Raw genomic sequence first — 19,226 nt, 5'->3', positions numbered from 1 at the left:
GGAACCCTGGCTTCAGACTGGGCCGTGTTACTAATTTGCTGTGTGACCATAGGCAAGTCACTTGCCCTCTCTGGGCCTTAGTGTCTTTATTATAAATTGAAGTGGTTGAAATCTGATAAGAAATTCTTAATCTCAGTTCATGAAAGCTTTAAGGGTTTATAGAGACTCTTAGATTAAATGAAAAATTAGGTCTATTCATGCATTTTTCTTGGGAAAGGGGCCTTAGCTTTCATTAAATTCTCAAAGGGGCCTATGACTTAAAAAGGATGTAAACAGCTAAATTAGAAAGTGGATTTCAAATTCCCCTTCCAAATATTTGCCCTTAATTAAAGTGTGTGGGTGTGTTGGGGCAGAGTTGAAGCCACAGTAATACTTTTGGAGGGTGGGGGAGCTTTTGGTCTCCAATGGATAGGGGCTGGGCTGAGGACAGTCCTGGCCCCCCTCCTGAAGCATCCCCTTCTTTCTCTGCTTTGGGTGCTCCTCTTCTACATAAGGCTGGCCCAGTGTGCTCAGTACGATGGAAGAGAGCTAATAACCTGGGATGGCGCAAGAATGCACAGACAAGCCAGCGAGAGCCATGAACCAGTGCGGGGGCAGCCTCTTTAGGTCTGAGCATTAGCAGCTGCCAAGCTCTGGCTAGGGCCCACCTGCCATCTCCTCCCCAGCTTAGCTTGTCCCCAGTCTCTCAGGAAATAGCACTGGATTAGATTGGTGCCCTTTCCCTGCTGGATGCAAGGCAATGCTGAGCAGCACTTGTACCAAATGCTGGTTTTCCTTTCTAATCAAAACTCTTCATAGGGTGTTCATGCAAATCAGGGCGCAAGCGGGTAGAGGCCTTGAGGCCAAGTGGTTTAATTGAAAGAGAAAGAAATCTGGACTGGGGCTTAATGGCTGTGAGGAGCCGGTGGGCCAGGCGGCTGGGGTGGGCCAATCCCTGGCACTGAGCCACAGTAGGGCATCCGTGAATTGCTTCACGGAGCAGAGGTGGGGTTAGGGGTGTGAGGAAAGCAGGCTGAGATTTTAATGTCATGGGCCATGTCGATAGTGCTGAGCCTGGAAGAGGGGGTAGCTGGAGGCACGTGGCCATGGGAAGGGAGGGGTAATATGACCCACGTTCTGCTTTTTCAAAGCCTTTCTTCATATCCTCACCCATCCTGCAACACCTTTCTCCCCTTTGTACAGGTGAGCATACTGAGGCCCATGGAAGTAAGTGACTTGCCCCAGGTCACGAGTCAATGAGTGAAAGAACCAAGACACATAGCCATGTGTTTTTTACTCTAAATCCAGTGCGCTTTCTATTACACCACCTTTTGTGCCAATAAAGGGAGGGGGGACAGTCAAAGGGGCAGTGGGGAACAAGTAGCATTTATTGAGGGCTGTGTGACAGGCATATATGCCAGGCGCTTTACATATACCATCTGGTTTAATGATGCCATCGTACCTTCCTCAGGAGGTTGTCCATTTGTTCACTCATTCATTCACAGTACCTCCTGAACAAGGGACTGGGAAGATGAATGGAATGTCACATGTGCCACCTGGGACTTGCCTAACACACCTTCTCAGTCTGGGTAGCATTGCCTCTCGCACTCTTCCTTCTCCCTCTTTCCTGCCTTGGACAGTTCTCTAGAGCCCCTTCCACAAAGAACAGAGGGCAGGGAAGGACTGGGCACCAGCCATAGCCAGGACCAGGCCAGAGCCAAGGCAGGGACTGGCCACTGAGCAGATGGCCCTCTTAGCCTTGAGGACCAGGTGCCAGCCAATGCCCCGAACCCTGACACTGCACACAGCTGGTCTGGGTTTGGGGGTGGGAATGCATAGGGCCGCTGCTATTTGCCCCTAGGCTATGGGCTGTGGATTCCATAGCACCTACTAAGGGTCTTGCACCACCTGCCAACATGGGTGCTAATTCTCTCTATTTTACAGATAAGAAAACTGAGGCCTGAGCACTCAAATTGCCTATCCACAGTCACACAGACACTAAGAGGCAGAAGTGGGTTTTGAACACTGGTGTTTAATGCCTGCCCAGGGTTGTTACTAGATGGCTTACGCCCTCACTTATGGGACAGCTAGATCCCTTCAGGGTCTCTCTTGGGGGGGGGGGGTAGAGTCAGGTGGACCAATGTATCACTAGTCTTGTATTTTCCTCCTTCCCCACGTGTGCACAGGGCAGATGCATGGGGCCCCATACTCACTGTTCATGGGAGCAGGGTGGTCAGACTACCCCAAACACTTGCGAATGGAGGGAAGAGGAGGAGGAGTGTGGGTGGCTCCCACCTGCCTCTGAAAAACCCTTGCTGAGTCAGGATCATGGGGGGCCCACTTTAATGAACAGACAAGAACCCTTTGAAGGTGGCCTATTTAACGCTTGTGCAGGATTGGGCACTGGTTTCTTCCTCCAAGTAGGTATCACATTTCCCTTCCCATCAGGCTCAAGGTCCAAATGTGCTCAGCAGATCTTCCGAGGGAAACTGGAACCTGGGTCCTGCTCCAGTTATGTCGGGTCTTTCATCCAAGGGTTCTGAATATACCAGAGCAGGGAATATTCCCTTCCCCATGGCTGGGAAACCCATCTCCTTGTTTGGTTTAAGCCCAGGAAAGGGACTCATGGGCAGCTTCTGAAATACACACAATTGCCCATCCAGAGGAAGGTGTTGATGAGATGAATGGTCAGGGGCTCTGTCTGTGTCACCTGGCCTGGAGGGGGTGGCAGAGGGCAGGCAGTGAGTCCTGCTATTTGCTCCACCACCTTGTGGTTGAGCTGCCTTCTCTTTGGGCAGAGAAGAAAGATGCTTTTGTAGGGTGTGTGATTCATCAGGACAAATGGGTGGGCATCCTGTCCTGTGGTTGTGTAGGCTCTTCACTTTTGCATTCCCATTACCTAGCACAGTGCCAGGCACATAGTAGGTCTGGAGGGAAATTAGGGGCCATGTGCTAACCCAGTATGGATATGGGAAGTTGCAGGGGTGACTCTGCACCCCAGGATGATTGACCATGCTGGGCCCTGGGCACCACAGCTCTCTGGGTAGCCATATAACATGGTGGTGGCAAAGTCTAGAATCAGCCCATTTGCTTCAAATCTTAGAGTCACTGCTTTGTAACTTTAAATACTTAGGCAAGTTATTAAACCTTTCTGAGCCTTAGGTTCCTCTTCTGTAAAATGGGGATAAAAATACTTCCTGACTATGCTGTTGTGATGATTGAATGAGATTAGAGCACTTAGAATGGTGTCTGCACTTAGTGGGCACAAAATAAATATAAGCTCTCATTAATTATTGTTTCATTCATGACCTTAAGATGGGATGGGAACTGATGACCCTGGGTTCTTGTCAGCAATATGATTCCATTTGTCATTAGTCAATAATTCTATTACTTTCTGGCATTGTCATATTCATGACATGATTTATGAGTTGCCAAGTCTGTGATCTGCCACATGATGGCCCTGGGGACCCACTTTCTCCCTGTTCCTGGCATGTCAGAAGCCCCCCAAAGGCCCTGGCTCAGTGCCCGCTGCCCTGGCCAGACGCCCATCCATCTGTCCCAGTCCCTCCACCCCACTCTCACCATCTGTCTACCAGTGCCCATTGGTCTGAGTAGGTCTTGGCGCCAGAAGACAAATAGCGCGTTATCAGAGGCCATTGTAGAGGGTGATGGATTGTGTGCCATGAAGCCAGGCAGGCTGGGCCAAGCTGGGGCTAATGGGACAGAGTACAAATCATCGGGCAATGAATGGCATTCATCATGGCCTATTGCCTCCAAGGCCAGGTGATACCTTCAGTGGCTCAGGGATGTCACTCCTCCTGAAAACAACGAGCAAATTAATGGAGGCTGACCTCGCCCCAGTGCATGGGGGGCTGCAGGTAGGGCCTTTCATCTCAGGCCCAGCCTCTGAGAAGGTGGCCTCCCTCCCAGTCTCTCTGCTAACACTCCAGACTCTTACTCAAGAACTTCCCCGTTCCCTATGACCCAGCTTAGCCAACCTCGCAGCCAGATGCTCCGTGCTCCCAGTTCCTCTCCAGACTTACTGCTCTTCCTTCCTCACTCTTCCCTTGTCCTTCCACCAAACCCATCTGCTGGTCCTAAGTCAACTCTAGCTTTGGCTCAGAGCATTGGGTCTTCTCTGCCAGTCCATGCTCAGAGTCTCAGAGACTCACCTTGAAATCTCCTCCTTCAGGAAGCCTTCCTAGATTCATACCACTCCTGATCTAACTTCCCTGACACCTGCGTTATAGCGAGCACTTCATGGCAAGTGCCTTCCCCTCAACCCAGCTATATGATAAGCACTTTTAAAAGCCTGCAGATGTTACCAACAATAATACTACTATTCAGTAGTGGTGTGGCACTCTACAGTTTGTGGAATATTACCACAAAACTTAGTGCATTAATCATAATGGATCCTTGAGGCAGATGTCATACCCCCTAACTTTACAACTGAGCAAAGTGAGGCTCAGGGGCATGCTCATCTCTGTGGCTACTGTGCATCCACACCCAGCCAGGACAAGACTGAGCGCCACTGTGGGCACCCAGTCAGGCTTCTCCAAGTCCAGTGTTCATTCCCCACCCCACTGCAGCCCTCCCTAGTGAAGACAGCAGGCCAGTGCAGCTGCTCTAAGTTGTGGAAGCCTCCTCTCCCCGCAGACCCAGCTTCAGAAACTGGTGCCTGGCCTCCCTGCTAGCACACTGGGTCTGCTTCTCCTCCAGCACGTGCCTTGTGCTCTGCCTCATAGTACATGTGTCTGTGGACTTGACTCCTGGGTCCCCTAGTGCCTTGCTTAGGGCCCGGTGCATAGTAGGTGCTCAATTAATGAGTTGGATTGAATCGAGGAGCGGCCTAAAGAGGAAAATAAATCACCAAAGACTGAATGAACCTCCTTAAGACCCTCAGGTGCAGGGGCCCTCCCACCTAGCCAGCAGCAGCATCCCCAGGATCCTCATTAAAGAGGCCAGGGTGAGGGCTCAGGGGTCACACCCCAAGTTAGAAAAGGCATGGTCTCGATAAGGCAAAGCCAAAGACCTAAATTTCCCATGTAACTCTCCTGTGCCTAAGTTCTCTCATCTGTACAAGTGGGTCTTAAACTCTTGTGAACATGAAATAAGACCATTATTCAAAAGCCCTTTGTAAAAAAAAAAAAAAAAGTTATACAAGTATGAGTCATATTTGCAGTTAAGCAGTATTTTCACTGAGGTCATGTTGAGATGGTATTGAAGACGTATCTGGAAGCCAGGTCGCCTGGGCTCCAATCTGGGCTCCAGCACTTACTGGTTTTTCTCTGTGCTCTGTTTCCCTGTGTGTACGATGAGGGTACAGCGCCTGCCTCAGAAGGCGATTGTGAAGACTGGGTTCCTATAGCTCAGATACTTCTGGCAGCGCCTGGCAGAGCTCGCTGACCCTACACTGCCAGCTTCGCCCAGAGCAGCAGCCTTTCTCCTCCCTGATGCCGCAGCCCCGGCTCAGCCCCGGCTCTGCTGATCTTTACAGCAGCAAGGGCTGGGGCGACCCTCCCTGTCTCCTACCACAAAGCAGGGCAGATAACTACCCAGCACACTTGCCACGTGCCCCTCCTGTGCCCATGGCAGATGCTGTTACCTATTCACAGCTCCCTTTCCCACCACAATTTCAGCATCCTCCTCAACACAGCACTCCCTCTGTGGAATGAGGAATGAGGAATTGCTTAGACTAGAGAGGCTATGTCTCTGCTATTCTGCCTTAGGGCATGGCTCTGTGTGAGAATCCTGGTGGGGGCAGGTGGCGGGGCTGTGGTGACCTGGACTCTTGCAGGAGCAGAGTGGGGTACTCACCAGAGATGTTGGTGGCCGGGGACAGGCTCTCGCAGTGCTGGTCCTGGAGGAAGGCAGAGATGGGGTTCAGCCCCAGGAGGAGAAGGGCCTGTGGGCACAGGGGGCCGAAGGACATGGTTAAACTGCCTCCCCTCTCTTCCCTGTCATCCATGTCTCTTCCCAGGCACCCCCTTCCAACCTCCAGCCTCCTTCCTCCCCCAAGACCCCTGCCCTATCCTCTCTGCCTGGTCTAGAGCCGTTTCGCTCTTGGAGAGTCCTGAAAAGGAGGCTGGAAAGAGCAAGGGCCCAGGTTCCCAGGGCAGGTGAATTTTCTCCCTGAGGGCTGGGGGACCCCCAGTGAGAAGAAAGGCCCCCAAATAAACAATCTGCCTAAGGAAGCTGCCTCCATCCACATGGGATCCCGAGCATGGCCCAACTGTGTCCCAACACCCTGAGCACCACGGATCATAGATTCTCATTAGTGCACCTCCCTCTCCTCACCCTCCCCTCAGAGCTGCAGGCTCTCCTGGCCTCCTGTTCAATGAGCTGCTTCTGGGCCCTCATCCCTGCCCAGCTAATTACCAGTCCCTACAACTTGCACCTCACCATTTATCAAGCCTTTTTACACCTGCAGTGGCACTTAATTTTCCCTGGGACTGGTGTGGCTGTCCCTTTTTGTAGATGAGAAAACTAGGGCCTAGAGAGGGGAAGGAATAAATGTGCCTGGGAAGACAGCTGCCCAACTCCATGGAGACCTTTCACCCCTCGAAATCTCCAGGGGCCCTGGGTCACTCTGATTCCAGAATTTCAGCCCACTGGGAGGGGAGTGGTGTAGGCCCCACACCTGGAGGGCTGTCCCTTCTTCAACTAACACCCCTACACAATCATTGTGTCCCCTCCCTTGAGGTCACCACCCTTCCTATGGATTTAGAGTCAAAAGAGACCTGGCATCCAGCCCTGGTTTCACTGTGTGGCCATGGACAGGTTACTTGACCTCTCTGTGCCTCAGTTTCCCCTCCAGCTTTTATTAAAGACTTGCACCGTGCCAGACCCTGTGATTTTCACAGCCAGAGGGAAAATGAGATGGGGAGAGGGAGGGGCTTGTCCGAGTCCCAGCCAGCAAATGGCTAGTTTAGATTAGAGCCAGGGTGGTGTCTAGCTTCACACATCCATCATGCCCAGTCCTCACTCACAGGGCCCAGAATAGGGTGAGGAGAGCGAGGCACTCACCTCTGGTGCAGATTTTAAGGGGGCACCAAAACTTAGTGCTCAAGAGAAATAATATTTTAATACAATATTTTTTAAAACTCTAATGCAAAAAATCCACAATCAACAAAATATTTAAAACTTAAAAAAAAAAAAGACAAGATCAATAACAGTGCTGGGCCATATTGGTGCTTGGGGTAAAAGGAAAGATCAGTAATGTTAAAATATTATTTATCTTGATTACGGGGATTCTGGGCACCTCCTTAAATTTTGCACTTGAGGAGAATGCCTCAATGGCCTCACCCTAGTCCTGACCCTGCCCTGCTCACATGCCTTCTGCCCAAGCTGAACTCTACCATCCCCTATCCCACCCTCCTATGGCTATACCTCCTCCTTTCCTCTGGACTCCTCCCCACCCACCCCTTCTGGACCTCAGGACCTGCCCCTCCCATCCTTAGAAGCAAACTGATTTGGGTTTTTCCAGAGGCAAACATTCCATGCTTACCTGTCTCAAATGTCCTCTCCTACCCTGTCCCCCTCTACCCCTCCCAGTGCCACCCACTTTTCCCAGTACCTGCTCCTTCCCATGTCTGTTCGATGACAAAGACAGGCTCTGCTCCCTCTCCTACCCTGCATTCCAAGGTGGAATCGAGTGCTCCCCAGTCCCGTCAGCCTGTCCTGCCACCACCTCCTTCAGAAAGCCCCCCTTGACTCTGATAATTCACATACATCACCCCCTCAGTGCCCTGCCTGAGTCCTTAGTGGGCTTGTTGACTCTATTCACTTGCTGGCACACTCCTGCCACATCATTAGAGGTCTCTGTGCTTTTACTGGGCCAAGCTCCTAAGCACCCCCCAGCCCTGCACCCCCATCCTATGCCCAGCACTCCAGGTGCTCAGCAAACAGTGCTGGCGTTAGCAACTCACTCCTGGGGCTCGGGAGATATTAGAACAAACCCATTCAACTCTCAGCCCCGAGGAACTTCCAACTCTTTATTAATCAGTAATTAAACTTCACAGTCACCAGAGAGATGGTGAAATATCTTTACTCTATTTTCCAAAAGAAAACGCAGAAACGGAGAGAAGAGGAAGCCACCAGGCCAGCCAGTGGCTCTTGCTGGCAAAGCAGAGAGCAGAGTCCTCAGGGACAAACCTGCACTGCTCAGCTCAGCACAGTCAGTAGGGACCCAGCTCTGCCCTGTCCCCAGAGAGGAGCTGGTTAGCTGGGATGGCCAGAGGCTCCTTCTAGGTAGAATGAGACTAGGACTCCCTGCCCCCAGCTTGTCGCCCCACCCCACTTCTGCCACCTCCCAACACAGGCACACAGAGAATGGAAGTGGGGCTCTAACAGCAAGCTCAGCCATAGGCAAATTAAACAAACTGGAAACAACCTATCCTGGAGTATCAGTCCTGCTGCCTGACATCCCACCATTATCCTTCTGATCCTGAAGTTGTGCTTTGTGCTCCAGTCTTCCTATCCCCTTTGAAGGCACACCGCATTCTATTCCCATTGAATTGCTCATCGGTACACGCATCGTGCAAGTGTCTGCACACCTGTGCTCTCGCAGTTCCTTGCCTCTCCTCACCCTGGCCCACCCTTGCCCTGGTGAACTCTGCAGTCCTCAAAAGCCAGTTCTACTGCCCCTCCCCTTGGCAGTGCCTTCCCCAACCCTCCAAAGTAGAGCAAATCAATCACCCGTCAGCGTGCCCACGTCCTTTCTGTCCATGCACTGGACTCTGGTGCTCATGACGCTGGCAGACGGAGACCCTGGGCTAGTCCCAGATGCATGAAACAGCCTCAGTGCAAAGCACTTACACCCCAGGGTTCTAATTAGATGGCAGATACAGCAGCCACATGTCTTAGTCTCGCATCTTGATGTCCTGGGGTTCATTGAGGAATTGAGCAATCCAAATTCATCATGAAACCAAACCAAACACCATGGGTCAGAGGGCCAGCCTGTCCTTGGCTGGCTGCCTACAGCCCTGACCCTTCCATCTCCTTCTTGGATATGATGGTTCACAAAGTCATTTTCTACCGAGAGGGCCAGCTTTGCATTATGCAAAGAAAAAGGCTTCTTAATATTCCCGACCCAACCTTTCTGCTCAGGAAAGGTCAGCTCTGTACAGAATCTGCCTGTGTCTGTGTCCCCTCTTGCTCTGCGGAGGGTTTGAAACGGCTCCTGGCTTATTCCTGAGTCACACTTCCATGAAAAATCAGGAGTTTCCTGTGTATTTCCTCCCACCACATGTTGAGCTCCTTTCAGCATTCACTGCAGTTTTCCATCTCCATCAACAGGCAATGGCGCATTGTAGGAACAGGCTCCCGAGTTTCAAGGATGCCATTTGTTTCCCTCTAGGGCTGAGAGCTCTTACTCTGGGGTCCACAAGCACACAGGGTGGGGGGCACGAAACCCTGTAAGTAAATGGCCAAGTTGCTTGTAATGACAACCATTTTCCTGTGGAGGGTGCACAGCATCCTCCACTTCTCAAGGAGGCCTAACACCCCCAAAATGCCAGAGCATATGACCGATGGGGTCACGTCAGAGGCTCGGGCCTCACCAAACCAGACGTGTCATCCTCCCTGAAAGCAAACCAGGTTTGACCAGGGCATCGCTTTCTTGGGTCCCTCCTCCTGTTCCTCCCCTCCAACATCAGTCCTGCCGCTCTCCTTTTAGAACAATTTTGGACAAACCAAGTGTTCAGGACTTCGTAAGGTTTACCATTTCCCAACAATGGCATCCAGGATCCAAAGCTGGTGGAGCGCTAGGCTCACTCGCCTGCACCGAGGGGCGCTGCACTGCAGAAAGCAGGCGGGGTAGGTCTCATGCCCCCCATTTTATAGGGGTTTTACAGTTGAGGTGCTCAGGGTCACTGAACTGTTTTCAACTGTTGAGTGAGGACTAGGGCCCAGTAAGCAGGCAATCTATGTCTAAGTGGATGAAAGATAGAGGAGGGCAATGGCCCAGGTCAGGACAGAGCATGGGAAGAAGGGATGGATAGAGGAGGGTGCAGGATCGGGCACAGAGGATGGGGTAGGAGGGCCACAGTCTGTCAGCTGCCTGCTCCAGCTGCTGCCCTTGCCCCCACCCCCAGGCCAGCACAGAGCATGGCTGGAATTGAAGCTGCCATCCCAAATCCCAGCGTGACTTTGGCTTAAAGGTTAATCACACCCAGAAAATGCTTATTAGAGACCATAAATAACAACGTTGCTGAAGCTCGGCTTGGTCTTTAAGGCACAAAGTGCCATTTCCCTTGATGGGATGATTTGGTAATTAACCTTCCAGAGAGGGCTCTGGAGGGGAAAGAAGGGTGGCCTGAAGTCACTGGAGGCTGCCCCCTCCTTCTAAAAGTTGATGAGGAGCCAGGAGAAGGAGGCCTGTCTTCCTGCCCCTTCACAGCAACCTCTGGTGCTCAGCTTGGGAGAGCCCCCCAGCCCCCAGGAAAACCTCTGACAGAGCTGCAGCTGCATGGTTTGAGAGTGATCCTCAGCAAGTTTCCTTCTCTGTCTGCTGAGTTCTGAGCCCAGTCCTACCCACTGACTGTGTGACTTCCGGGGAGTTAGTTGTCCCCTCTGGGCAATGAGGTCTTTCTTACCTGCATCCCAGGGATGTGGGCCACCTGGGGGGAAAATAGGAGTAAGATGCTTTCTGCAATTTAAAGTCCCCCACAATGCCTGGCAGGGTGTGGCTCAGTGGTTGAGTGTCAACCTAGGATCCAGGCAATCGGGGTTCGATTCCCAGTCAGGGCACATGCCCGGGTTGTGGGCTCGATCCCCAGTTGGGGACGTGCAGGAGGCAGCTGTTCAATGATTCTCTCATCATTGATGTTTCTATCTCTCTCTCTACCTCTCCTTTCCTTTCTCTGAAATCAATAAAGATATATTCTAAAAAATTAAAAAATAAAGTCCCCCACAAGTGTCCATGTGGTCATTACCATAACTTGGTGGCTGTGGGCCCCAGAATCTTCCTTAGTTACAGAGGTTTGGAGCACAGCAGGCTTCCCACAGGCAGGGGAGGGGCTGTAGGCAGAACCCAGCCCTCCTCACCCCCCATTCAGTCAGACTCTTCTGCCTTCTCTGTAAGCTTTCCAGTGGGAAGGTGTTTGCTTTTTTTTCAGCTTAAAAGGAAAGTTTTGTCTTTTAAACCATTAGATTTGGTGGTCTCAACCAAGACTCTTGCTAGACTGTGATTCTACATTCAAGGAGTAATATTTACTCTCTTAGCAACTTTCAAATATGCAGCACACTATTGTTAACTATAGTCACATGTTGTATATTACACCCCCCAAATGTATTCATCTTAAAACTGGAAGTTTATACTTTTTCACCACCTTTACCCATTCCCACCTGCCCTCCACCCCCAGCAACCACTGATCTATTATCTGTTTCTGTGAGTTCAGTTTTTTTAAGATTCCACATATAAGAGATCATATAGGGTTTGTCTTTCTCTGTCTGACTTATTTCACTTAGCACAATGCCCTCAAGGTCTATCCATGTTGTTGCAAATGGCAGGATTTCCTACTTTTTTTATGGCCGAGTAATATTCCATTGTATATATAACACATCTTCTTTATTCCAGCATCCATCAGTGGAGACTTAGGTTATTTCCATGTCTTGGCTAATGTAAATAATGCTGCAATAAATATGGGAGTGCAGATAGCTGTTCGAGATAGTGATTTTGTTTCCTTTGGATATATACTCACAAGTAAGATTGCCAGATTATATGGTAGTTATATTTTTAATTTTTTGAGGAACCTCCATGCAGTTTTCTATAGTGGCTGCACCAATTTACAGTCCCACCAGCAGTGCACAAGGGTTTCCTTTTCTCCACATCCTCGCCAGCATTTGTTATCTCTTGCATTTTGATGGTAGTTATTCTAACAGGTGATATTTCATTGTGGTTTTGATTTGCATTTCCCTGATGGTCAGTGATGCTGAGCACCTTTCCATGCACGTGTTGGCCATTTGAATATCTTCTTTGGAAAAATGTCCGTTCAGGTCCTTTGTCCATTTTTCAATTGGATTTTTTGGGGGTACTTGGGGGGTATTGAATTGTATAAGTTCCTTATATATTTTCGATATTAACTCCTTATCAGATACGTGGTTTGCAAGGTGTAGCCTGTTTTAAGCAAAGCCAAGAGAAGATCTGAATATGAAAAAGAGGAAGGGTCATAAATCAAGATTTCATAAAAAAGCTGGCTTCCCTGTTGCGTTTAAAAAACAGGTTGCAGAAATAAAACACGAGCAATCAATTCCCTGAAACCTGTCTGTGCCAACGGGGATGTATGTGTCTGTAGTTATGGAATGTCGATGGGGGGGCGGGGCGCACATGTAATCATGCAGTTTCTGCCCTGCACAGAGGTGCCGGCAGAGGTACCAGTGGGGGCTGTAATTACAGGCTGTGCACCAGCAGAGCTGGGACTCTGGGGGTGCCTTTCACTAGCCAGGGTCAAACTAGACTGGGGACAAAGGACGGCGGTGCTGGATGCCTTTTCTCATCCCTCTTGACTGCCCAGGACTTCTGCCACTGAGTACCCTCTTCCTGTCCATCCTGCCCTGCCAGTTCCTCCCCCCACAGCCTCTTTCCACAGCTGCAACCTGTCCCCATCTCAAGACAAAGATCCTGTGCTTTCCCCCAAAGTGGGTGAGCAGAGAAAGATTATTCTAGGCAGATGAGAAATAATTTATCGTTACATTTAATTAACTTAAATTACTGTTGTGCAGAGAGGAAAAAAGGGGGATGAAAATCTCCTGCCTACAGTTCTGGGAGGGGGGCATGCCTGGATGTTCCCGCCTCCAGACCTCCTCCCTGGGGCCCTGGGCTCAGGGTGTGCCCTGCCCCCTCACCCTGCTACCTCACTCCTCTGCTCCCCTAATGAGGCTCCCAGCAGAGCTAAAAGCAGCAGCTGCCTGCTTCACCCTCCTGAGGAGCAGGGAGGACCTGGGAAACCCCAGCGCTGGAATATATACACACCCCTCCCAGGGTCCCAGATATATTATACGGTTGGGTTATAAACTCCCGGAGGGCAGGGTCTGGGTTTGCTACCTTTGTACCCTCAGTGGGGCCTGGCATAGAGTAGGCCCCAATGCATATTTGTTGATTGAATACGTGAATGGCTGATGCAGCAATGAATGGATGGGTTTTCACTTTCTGTGTGATCTTGAGTGAATCATTGAACATCTCTGAGCCTCAATTTTCCCATCTGTAAATGAAGCTAATAGGCATGAAGTATTTGTACCTTAAAGCTCTTGGAGAGATTCAACAATAAGGTGCAGTTAAAACAGCACGGGGACCAGCACAGAGCAAGCAGTTAACAAGTGGTAGTGCTTACTGCTGTGTGCAAGTTGCTTCCCTTCTGACTTGGCCTTCTCCCCAGAAGGGCATACGCTCCATGACAGGTCCCCTGCCCACCCAGGACACCCACTGTCCACCACCACTCTGTTCCCAGGAGCCAGCAGCCACCAGCAAAAATCGCACGTGCACGGCAGTCAATGATGCAGGGGGTGGCAGTGCCTCCTTTTCTGCCTCTTGCTCATTCACTTTCTCCTTTCCTGTTATGATTCTCTCTCAGATTCACTCATTAATATTTCCTCCTAGTCTGTGCCTCCTCGGCCTCCCTGGCTCTTTCCTCCCTACCTCCTCTCTTCTGATCCTAATCTCACCACCTCTCTCAGTCTCCCTAGCCCCTGTTTCCCCCCTTCCTCTCCTTTGCTTTTCTTTCCCTCCCCTCCTTCCTTCTTCACTCTAAATTCCAGCTGTTACTGAACGCTCACCACAGTGCCAGACGCTGTGATTTTTCTCATTTCATCCTTCTGAGCCCTAGAAGTTGGGACCTGGACTCTCTTCCCACTGTCCAGATGTTCCAGTTCTGGGACTGTGCCCCTGCCTCCTTCCGCCCCACTCCCAGCATGGATCCTCCAAAGGTAGAGATACAGCTTGCTTTACCCTCATGACCTCTAGCTCCGGGCTGTAGCCTGGCCCCCCAAGAGCCAGCAGTGGGAATTGGGGGGTGGACAGGAGTAGGACCCTGTCAGTGGGGCACTGAGGAAGGGTTGAGTTTGGTTTTTGCAGGGGAGTGGAGCCTGGCTGGGGCTCTGATCTTGTCCCCTGCCCCTAGGAGCTGCTCAGCTAGGGGTTAGGTGTGGCTCCCAGAAACTGAGGAACCATCCCTGAGGGAGCATCTGCTACTCTGGGAGATAGAGTCAAGGTGTGGGGGGGGGACAATACGGGGAGACACCAGCCATGCAGGTGCCACTGTCAGCTGTGCTCTCACCTCTCGGCTTCCTGACAAGTGTAAAGTGAGGGGGATTTCACTGTGGGCAGAAGCAGGATGTCCTCTGAGAAGCTGCATTTGAAAGGGGATGTGAGGAGGGCTGGGAAGGCAGAGTGAGATCATCAGTCGACTACAAATTTGATTCTATTGGAATCAAATGGCTAAAGGTTTTGAGGCTGCTTTTCTAGCGACTGCCTTCCAAGGCCACAGAGGGGTTAGCTGAAAGGGGACTGCTGGGCCACCAAACCCCACTGAGCAGGGAGATTTAGGGCAGAGATTAGAAATGACCATATAATTGTCCATAAGATAGGCAATGGCCCTGCCTGTTTCTTTGCCTGTAAAAGAAGTGAAATCAGAAGTTTCCAGACAGCATGTGGGAAATAGAAAATTCAATGTCTCCAGCTTTACCCCAGAGATTCAGGTTCAGCAGGCCTGAGAGGAAACTCGGGACTCTCCGGGTGATTCCAAAGTGTCACCAGAATGGAGGGTAACTGAACTAACCCAGTGGGGTCAACCAAGACCTGCTTTCTGAAGGCCCCAGGTTCTGAGAAGGGTCTTGTATTTGACCTCAGCCCACCTGAGCCCTCCCTCTGGGGCACCGTCTCCCACCAGCCCCTGGCCGTTATGAAGCAAAATGCTGCCTCTGTTTTTACATGCGGACAAACGCCCCCAGTGCTGTGGGGACTGGGGGATGGAACGTGGTGCAGCACTGGAATCGCTAAGCGTCACCAAGCGGCACCCACAGCATAGATAAGCCACTGAGTCATAAGTCCACACGCAGAGGCAGAGGAATCTGTCTAGCTGGTCGTTTCCGTGTCTCTGTCACCACAGCACTGCCTCTTGCACAGGCAGATGTTGAGCAGGAGCAGGAGCAGGAGGAGCAGGGAGGTGTCCTCCACTGAGTTCAGCATCTGTCGTGCGCCTGTGTTTGTGGAGGACTGGAGTGGGTGCTGGGAACACAGTCTTGTTTTTGTTTTTAAGGGAATCCTCCTGGCCCAGGCAGGGCTCAGAGTCTGTGGTGGGAATGAGGGCTTGGGTTCAGTGGGAGTGACCAGGGGTCCGTGTGGGGTCTGGCTGGTAAATGTCTTGAGGATCTTGTGGGGGACACACCGAAGAGCTAGAGGACCTCTGTTGTTTGAGGGCCCAGGTGCTCCCATGAGCTGGAGGCTCACATGAGGGGGAGGAGATACAGAGAAAGCAAAGGAACAACCAGTGAGAGATGGACTTAGACTGGAGAGCTTCCTGGAAGAGGGGGTAGGGATGGTTCAGGAAGACTTTGGTGGACATGACAGACAGGATTGGTACAGTGAGACTAGGTGGCAAAAGCCCCAGGGGGAGGAACAGCATGGCCAAAGGCAGGAGTGGCAGAAATGACTATACTCTGTGTGTGGGGGAGGGTAGGAAGGAGGACAGTGAAACTGAGGCCAAGGGTCAGCTGAGGATGGAGAGGTTCAGGGACTATCTGGTTCCTTCACCTCTAGAGTGCGACAGGAGGACTCAGTGGGGTCATGGGTGTGGGCCCTGCTGCGGAGGCAGCTGAGTAAATAGTGCATCTGGCTGAGAGAAGCTGGGCAGAGTGGGGGAAAAGGGCAGAAGAAAGGGGAAAAGCAGATGCTCAGACCAAGCCCAGGGGCAGGCCTCCCTCTAAGAGCAGCCTCTCAGCCTCCCAGCCAGGCATGTGTGGGCCGGAGTGTAGCCATGGAGGCTGTCCAGCCTGCATCCATTCCCACTGCTGACCCCGTGGCCCCTGGGTGCCCAGCTGTTCCTCTGGGAGTCAGTTCTCCAGCCCTGGCCTTGAGCTGATGGGCACGCAAACCTGCCTCCCTGGTTTGACTGTGCTTACAGGACAGGGGAAAGGTGAGTGTATGTCTAAGAAAGAAAGCGACAGCCAGACTGCACACGGGGGACAGTTAGGACTACAAAGGCACCAGGCTCTGTTCCTTGTGAACTCGGTGGGGGGTGTGCCCTGGTGGTGTTGGGATGGTGTGGGCTCAGTGGGAGCTCCTTTTCACGGACACACACCAGCAGCCCCCACACCAGGGGTCTGTGTGGGGTCTGGAGGGAGCCCATGGAGGGAGGCCCACTCTCTTCTACTCTCCGGGGCTCTCAGACGACCCAGTGAGGCTCCACACAGCAGGTTAGGGATGAGGGAGGTGATTCTTGTAAGAAATGGAGGTGGTTCCAGGAAACGCCATCTCTGGCTTCAGAACCAGGGACACACATGTTCTCTTGGGTGCTAGGAAGAAAGTTCAAAGCAAGAACGAACAAAAAAGATGCACAGGTCTCTCTCTCCCTATCAGTTCTCTCCCCACGCCCCACCCATCTCTTTCTCTCTCCCTCCTGCCCTCCTCTTTACTCCAGAACTGTCTGTCCTGGTCTCTCTCTCTCTCTGTCTCACCAACTTTAGCCAGTGGTTTCCATCTCGGCATCACCTTTAGTTTCTGTGTGTGTGTCTGCCTCTCACTGTTTGTCTGTCTGACTGCCTACACTGAGCAGGCCCATGGGCTCTCAGCTCAGCATTTGCTTCTGACAGTGAGGCCAGGGGCTCCTGGTGCAGGGGGCCTGGACCTGTGCTGACTGGGCCTTATACAGCCTAGGGCTCCCTCTCAGCCCTTCTCCAGGGTAGCCAAAGCTCTCCTGAACCCGGTTTTCTCCCTAGCCTGCACAGCGCAGCCTCTCATCCCCAAGCCTCCCTCCTCTTCACCCAGCTGTCCCCACAGTGGCAGGGTTGTCTGTTCCTCTAGGAACTGCTGGTACTCCTGGAAATCATCCCTGCCAGGGAGGCTGGGGAAATACGGATCAAGGGGTAGGGGAGGGGGAAAGAATCCCTGCTGTAAGTGGGGGGGGGGGGAATCCCTGTATCCATCTCTCACTCTAGCCTGTCACCCTAGCAGGCTGCCTTCCAGCTCTTTGGCTCCGGGTACCTGCCAGGGATACTGAGCAATACCTTGTCCCAACCCTCCCAAAGACCGAGACCTCCCAGCGCTGAAAGGTTCAACTGTGTCCCACTGTGCCTCCCCATGGGTGCCTTCAAAATTGTAGTGAAGTCAGTCAGCCTAGAACAACCCCCACCCCTCATTCTGTAGCCTGGGAAGCAGATGGACCAGTCTGGCCAGTTTCTGTCCTGGGCTCTGACCTAGGCGCCCAGGCTCTTGGCCAGATTGACAGGAGGTTGGGAATGATTGACAGGTGGAGGGGGCAGGAGCCACGACCCTCACTTCTAAACACCTCACTGGGACTGCTCCCTGAGGCCCAGCAGGGCAAGGGGTGGGATTGTGAAATTTCCTATGTTTATAGGTCAAAAAGAGTACCCACAAACATCCCAGAAATGGCTTCATGGCTCCTGGGTGACAGTCACCAAAGAAAGCATTTGGCTAAAGCATTTGAGTTGGATGTTCTGCGTACAGGGAATCATCTCCTAGAACTGCCTCTCTACATGCCCACTTCACAGAAAACCAAGTGTGTGTCCCAATCCCCTAAGTTGTCCTCTCTCCCTTCCTCCCCTCCTGCTTTTCAGCCTCTCAGTTTTGTTGAAGCAGACACCACTTACTCTGAAAAGAAATGCTTAATAATCTGTTACTTAGATAGACAGACAACAGTATGGTGATTACCAGAGGGAAAGGGCAGTCGGGGAGGTAGGAGAGGATAAATGGGGGATAAATGGTGATGGAAGGAGACTTGACTTTGGGTGGTGAACACTCAATACAACAAACAGATGCTGTGTTATAGAATTGTACCCCTGAAACCTGTATAAATTTATTAACCAATGTCACCACAGTGAATTCAATGAAAAATAATAAAATATAAATAATCAGTTGTTTAATAGAATCCAGCTAGTTGTTTTCAAAATAATTATTTGTATCAGTGAGTTAATCATCTTGTATTATCCTCCCTACCTGTCTCTATTTTTATTGTCAAATGTTCTCACATGTGAGAGATGTTCAGAGGGCCAACTGCAGGCACTTCAGTCCTTTGACCTTTGAGTTCAGCTGACAGCAGGTGGCCCATCGTTTCTCCCCAGGGATGTCAAAAGGACCTGGGGCAGGATACTCTACACTACCAAGCACTCTTTCTATTCCTATCCCCTCACAACAACTGCTTGTCATGGTTTTCCTTGGATTGATAAAATTTGGTAAGATTTATTGTGATTACTATAGCTAATACTTATTAAGCAGTTACTATGTGCCAGACACTGTGTGGTTGTACTTAATTTCACACCTGACATCACATGAAGTCATTCTGAATATTCCATAAAGTAGGTACTATTTCCCCCCCTTTTGCAGATGAAGAAACTGAAGTTCAGAGTGATAACCTAATTTGCCCAGAGCTTCATAGCAGAGTCAGGATTTGAGCCCACATCTGCTTCACCTGATGTTTTTATCTGTACAAGGAGATGTTGACATTGAGTGGAGTGAAGGGTGGCTGGCGAAGAGGGCAAGTCCAAAGACAAGCATTTAAAAAGGACTTGATGGTGTTACTTCCAAGGGACTTTGCTGCTAGGAGTCCCCAAGAATCTAAATATACAGGAGTCATTTATCATTAACAAATTCCTTCTTTGACTATAACATTAGCTAAAATAGCAACTTGGCCTTGGCTCCAAAATGGTCTCACTCTTCCTTTTGTTGGTACCATGAGCAGTTAGGGCAGAGTCAGAGATAGGAGACATCACCCACCCCCTCTTTTCACTGAAGAGTAAACAAGAAAGGCCCCAGGCCACCAACCTGCTCTACCCCAGACAAAGGGTCTGGAGTTTCACTAGCTAAGGCTCCACTCAGGGGATTCTCCAATCACTGGACCTCCCCCCCGCCCCCCTCCCTCCCTCCCTTCCTTTTCTGTCTTTCTTATAACCATAGTGGGCTTCTTTCCTTGTGGGGTCATGGTCCTGAGGAGTGTTGGGAAACCGACCTTTCACAGAGATGGAAAGGTAATAGGTCTAATATCCCCATTTACAAACTGTGACTTGGAGAGGGAAGG

The 19,226-nt window shown here is 51.1% G+C and overlaps 1 protein-coding gene across 1 annotated transcript in view; it reads right to left on the bottom strand.

The window, feature by feature from the left end:
• The window catches only part of CRHR1 (corticotropin releasing hormone receptor 1), a 36,140-nt gene that overhangs the window by 13,940 nt on the left and 2,974 nt on the right, over positions 1-19,226 (bottom strand). The window contains exon 2 of the mRNA XM_087826271.1: positions 5,797-5,884. The gene's annotated coding sequence lies outside the window, so the exon portion shown is untranslated. The remainder of the gene's footprint in view (positions 1-5,796; positions 5,885-19,226) is intronic.

This window comes from Miniopterus natalensis, chromosome 17, assembly GCF_054644295.1.
Source record: "Miniopterus natalensis isolate mMinNat1 chromosome 17, mMinNat1.hap1, whole genome shotgun sequence".
Classification (NCBI taxonomy): Eukaryota; Metazoa; Chordata; class Mammalia; order Chiroptera; family Miniopteridae; genus Miniopterus; species Miniopterus natalensis.
Note: the sequence above shows the minus strand (reverse complement) of the source record. Positions and strands in the feature narration are given on the sequence as shown.